Genomic DNA, 5,770 nt, shown 5'->3' on the forward strand with positions numbered 1-5,770 from the left:
GTGTCTGAAGGAAACATGTTTTGGGTACATATGAAATGGCAAAAGTAAATTGTATAAGAGGGTGTGATATAAAAACTAAAAATACAGAGTCTTATGATGTGGGAGGTTTTAGGTTTTTGACGAGATTTTTGTGAATAAAATCCCGTTAGAGTAGCCAGACCAACAGAAGTCACTATGGCCGCTTTTCTTCTGGGACTGGCCCTCTGTGCTTGAAACTGTCAGTGTTGGTGGGAGTGGGTGACCGTGAGCTGGGGAAGGGCAGCCCGAGTTCTGAGCTCTCCCCGACTGAGGTCTAAATGATTGACTCACTTCCCCGGGCCTGCTTATGGCCTGCCTGGTTCCCTGGCTACTCAGCCTTTTCATCTAAAAAGCAACAACGAAGCCAGTGCCCAAGCAGGCAGTGGTTTAAGGAGCCGTATCCTGGCCCTTGGCAAGCTCCCTGTAGGGCTCTCATCTTGCTCTACACGTGAGTTCCCTTACTGACCCCAGAAACGCTGCGTGGAGAAGCGGGACAAATCCTAGAATACAACCTGCGAGATGAGAGCTGCAGAGATGGCTAGTGCCTAGGGGTCTCCTAGTGGCCTTGGTGTAGGAATGAGGCAGGGGTGGGAGGTGGCCGTGGAGAAGCCCAGCTGTACCTGGGAAGGGAGATTGGCCCCTGGGGTTTGAGCAGAGGCGTGTTATAGCCCAGGAAGAGGGTCTTAAGTAGTTGGAAGGCTTGAACTAAGTGATTTCAAATTAAGATCAGGTTAGATACAGCCCCGATGGTAGTGTCTTCCTGCTGCTTTAGAAATGCCCTTGATCCCTTGTTCTCAAAGGGCCAGCTGGCTTCCCTGGGAGGCCCGCCCTCCCTTGTGGGAAAGAGGAAATGCTGGAGCTGTGGGGCATGGGAGTCTGGCTGTGACGACCAGCGTGGCCTCTGGATGGCTTCAGCTACAAAGCTTGGTGGTGCCATTTTCAGCTCCTTCCTAGGGTGGGCTCTTGGGGGACTTGCTGGGGGGCCTGGCCTGGCCCAAGGTCACCCCTGGCCCATCACTTGGCTCTTCTGACCCTTAAATGACCATTGGTGGAGCACCTACCTTGGGCCAGGTGCTCCAAAGCCACTGTCTCTCCTTAGAATGACCCCGAGAGGAAGGGGCCCTCACGCCGGGTTAGATGACGGAACTGAACCGGGCTGTGCCTGAGTGGAAGTGAGTGAGTGGTGGAGACTGTGTGAAGGTGCCTTTGACCCCCAAACTCTGCTCCTACCCTGGAATAGCTCCAAACTGAGTCTGATCCTGGGGACTTCCCATGGAGTAATCAGGCTCTCCCTGGCCTTCGCCTTCCCATGTGGGAAGCTGCTCTCTTGAACTTGCTAAGAGGATTACCACTTGTACATCAGTGTCAGATTCCAAAATGGGACTATTGAGTCCTCTTCTGTTCTCTTTGACCTTGTGGGTGTAGGCCTTAAAAAAAATCCCTTTACTGCCATTTTAGTGGGAAGTTGGGAGGGAGCAGAGTTAATGCTGGATTCAACCCACTCTTAAGCTGGAGGGCTGCCTGACAATCTGTAGGCCGTCGAGATCCTCACCCTCACGGGGCTCACGGGAACACTGAGGGCAAGTAAAACAACGTATGAAATAATGAGAAGATTTAACAGTTCTCCTGGGTGGGTGGGGGGGGCACGCTGATGGAGGCGGTGTTTTGGGTAGGGATGGGAACAATTTGAGGTTGGTTGGGGTAGGCCTCACGGAGGAGGTAATGTGTGAGCTGAGACTTAAAGAACGAGAAGGAGCCACGCACGCGAAAACATGAGCGAGTGGAGGCGGGGGTGGTGGGTGGAGACGGTTCCCGACTCGAAGTTTGGCAAAGGCTGTGAGGAGGATGGAGCTTGCTGTGTTCAAGGAACAGATGACCAGTGAGGCCAAAGCACTGTGAGGGAGAGGAAGGCAGTGGGGCAGGGCTTTGAGAAACACCAAGGAGGCAGTTGGAGCAGCCCCCAGCTTAGCTCCTTGGAGGCCTGTGGGGGGATTGCTTAGAGTGGGGGCTTGAGACCACTTGCAGAGCCCCTGCCTGGCTGCTTCTCAGGCCTGACACTTGGAGAACTCCTTGCCATTTGAAATGTGTTGTCCTGTTCTACTATTGTTATTTTAGCCCCTCACTCAACGCTCACCTTGTTACCAGCCAGCAGCTCTTCACCTCGTAGAATGTAAAAATCATTGCCTACAAAGGGGCAGACAGCAGCAGACCTAACAGACGCAACCCGAGAAGCCAGAGGCAAAGGAACAATAGTTTCCTATAGAATGACAGAATCAGGTAAAGTATTAACCAAGAGCAAGGAAAAACATATTTACAGGCGAAGATTAAGAGCATTTATTACTAACAGGCCTTTGCTGAGAGAAGTGCTGAAGGACATAGTCCAGGAAGAAGAGAACTGGACTCGGAAGGAGTGAGATATAAGCAGGAGGGGTGAGAAAGGAAGTGGACACCAGGAAGGCAAACTCACTTCAATGCTGGTTGAGCACAGCGGTCAAAGTGATGACCACCCGAGGGCTGGGGTGAGGGCAGGGCCAGGGACTCTGGGAGGGTGAAGGCTGTGGTGGGATACCTGTTGGATTTCTGTGAATCCCCACATAAAAACAGTAACTAGATAGCAAACCAAGAACCCTATTGACAATATCTCTCAGAAAATTAGGTGAGGAAATATTCCTAAGACGCCCCCCACCCCAATCATGATCCCCAAAGTACAAATGGGTGGGGGCAAATCATTGCGGCCACGTCCTGCACCGTATCTGCTTCGGAGCTGGAGGAAGCAGAGGGGGGCAGGGGACAGCTGACGGACCCGAGAACTGAGACCCGTGGTAGCCAAGGTTCTCAAGGGGAAGGCAGCACAGCGGGACCTTGTCATGAGGCCTGGAGGGCTCGCCCAATCCAACAGCATGTCAATGCTGGGGTCCCTAGGTCAGGTCCAAAGGGGCTGGAACACTCTCAGGCTTGACACTGACCCTCCTGGGCTAAGCTTCGAGACACGGACCCACAGTGCAGAGAAACTGCTGAGAGTGGAGTCGGACTGACCAGGACAGGGACAGCAGGGGCAAAGGAGCTGTCAGATCCAGATGCGTGTGGGGGACGTGAAGGCAGCCCGAAAATCTCAGACGGCCAGTTGCCGTGTTTTTCAACCTCAAATGAAAACAAGCTAAGAGGGGGCTCTTGTGAAATTAGAGACGTTATCCTGAACCATACCTCCTGCTAGAAGTTCAGGAAAGTGAATTTGAGTTTCAACAAGGATACTTACTGTAATGGATTAACAGCCATCCAACATATTGAAATCTCTGGGGGATGAGACGTACAAAGGAAACAGGAAAGCATGAGCTGTACTCGGGAACAAAACAGTCAACAGAAACTGTGGTTTTGGCGGGGTTCTCCCCACGGCACCTTGGTGTGGGTTCAAAGGGCCAGTGGACCAGGCCGTCATGGTGGCAGGGATGGCGGCTATGCACAGGCCCCACAATGTGGACTTCCTTTCCCAGAGGCTGCCCTGGCAGCCCCTAATATCAAGTGCCTGATCTGCCAACAGCAGAGACCAACACCGAGCCCCAACCTGGCACCGCATGCTCTTATTCATGTGGCAAGGGGCTCATGCCCGTGGACTTCACTGGTCTTACCAAATAGCCCCTCACCTAGAAGCAGCTGGCCTTCTGAAGTGGCCTTGTGAACACTCAGTGGTGGGCGGTTGGGCATAACGCTCTCAAGAGATGGGATTCTGTGTTACAGGATGCATCATTATATACTTTTTCTTAATCAATTTTTTTATTGTGGTAGAATATACATAACATAAAATTTATAATTTTAACCATTTTTAAGTGGACAACTCAGTGGCATTAAGTACATTCACATTGTTGTGCAACCATTGTCATTATCCATCCCCAGAACTTTTTCATCTTCCCAAACTGAAACTCCATCTCTGTTAAACAATAACTCCCCATTCCCCCTCCCCCAGCCCCTGGTAACTACTGTTCTACTCTCTGTCTCTATGAATTTGACTACTCTAGGAACCTCATGTATGTGGAATCATATATAAGTGACCTTTTGTGTATGACGTATTTCACTCAGCATAATGACCTCAAGGTTTGTTAATGTTGTAGCATGTGTCAGAATTTCCTTTCTTCCTTTTTAAGGATATAATATTTTTCCTTTTTAAGGAATGATATTCCGTTGTATGTGTATACCCCATTTTGTTTATCCATTCATCCACTGATGAACATTTGGGTAGTTGCAACGTTTGGCTATTGTGAATAATGCTGATATGAACATGGGTGTACAGATATCTTTTCAAGTCCCAACTTTCAGTTCTTTTGGGTCTCTATGCAGAAGTGGAAAAAGGCACAAAGTAGGTGGCAATGCTTTCACGGTATTTGTGTTTTGAGCCCCGAGGGCCTCTTCCATTCTTGTCAAGGAGAGTGCTTCTTTCCTGTCGTACAAAAATATGCTTTTCCTAAGAGACCAATGTGTGGTTCTCCTTTACCCTTAGACTGGATACATGGGTGGGGATCAAGGAGTAGAAGGGAGAGTGGCATCTTTCGTTATCACACCTAATAAATTACACACTGGCAGGATTTTTGTTTCCCATTTCTGAACATTCTCTCTGCTGGTTTGGAGGCCTGATTCCCAAGAGAATTAATGGTTCCAACAGGAGACGCAACAACGGCTCTAGTGAACTGGAAATTGAGAGCGCCGTGCCTGTGTGGGGCTCCTCATGCCTCTGAACCAACTGGAAGAGAAGGGGGTTACTGTACCTTGTGGGATGAGTGATCCTGATTCCTAAGGGGAAGTAGGTTTGTGCTATACAAGGTGAACAAGGAAGGCTATGTCTAGAACCAATGAGATTCTCTTGGGTGCCTCTTAGAACTCCCAAGTCCGATAGTAAAAGTTAACGTAAAACAACAGTTTACAATAACAACAAAAAGGCAGGACCACCAAGGATTCAGACCCTACGTAAATGACGACACGGGTCACCCGCTGAGGCCTGGATGAGGCAAAGGAAATAGTGGATGGGGAGTGGAGGAAGGACGTCAGGAGTATCAACGGTGGCCTCATGAGCAGTGTCAGAAGTGAGGACGGTAGCGTCGATGCATGTTTTCTTCCTTGCTTGTTGTGTGTGGGCCTGTGTGTATTAACTATTGTTTCATTTCTGCTTTCCTTCCTCTTATTATTTTGTACCAGTTTGTTGGAGGTTAATTTTACAATTTAGCTGTTAGGTAACAGGATATTCAGATGGGACTGGGACTGAATTTGAGGAGCAATTCACTACAGTGACTGTTGGGATTGGTCTTCATTTTGGGCTGAGGGAAAGATCATCTTCCCTGTGTATGAAGGATATTGGCATCTTGTTTTTGGGGATGTAGAATTGTTTGATGTTTGATGGAGGTTCGTAAGCTTGTAGAGGAATGTGCATGGTCGCTGAGTAGCCTAAGAGATGGACTGTGCCAGGTAAGTTACTGTCTCTCAGTTTCAAACCCACCTCCTGTGCTGGCTGATGGGTGCAAGGGCTGGGATGCTGCACACTGTTTTGGCTTGGCCATCTGGCTTAGCCTCTGCCACTAGGGGCCCTCGGGGAGCCTAGAGGCTGGAAGAGAAAGGAGGAAAGGCTGGAGGAGAAAGGAACTCTTCCTGTCTGCTTCCTGTCTATTTCCTGTTTCTCGTCTGCTCCTGTTTCCTGTCTGCTTCCTACTGACTTGCTGTCTGCTTCTTTTTACTTCCTGTGAGTGTCACCCCAGCGTGCTTCTTCACC

General features: G+C 49.6%; 1 non-coding gene across 1 annotated transcript; it reads right to left on the reverse strand.

Annotated features, from left to right (window-relative positions):
* Positions 1 to 4,344: 4,344 nt before the first annotated feature.
* On the reverse strand, positions 4,345 to 4,464 carry LOC131396418 (U6atac minor spliceosomal RNA). The gene has a single exon (XR_009216504.1). It is a non-coding gene; the product is annotated as a U6atac minor spliceosomal RNA (small nuclear RNA).
* Positions 4,465 to 5,770: the final 1,306 nt, after the last annotated feature.

Source organism: Diceros bicornis, chromosome 32 (assembly GCF_020826845.1).
Source record: "Diceros bicornis minor isolate mBicDic1 chromosome 32, mDicBic1.mat.cur, whole genome shotgun sequence".
Taxonomy (NCBI): Eukaryota; Metazoa; Chordata; class Mammalia; order Perissodactyla; family Rhinocerotidae; genus Diceros; species Diceros bicornis.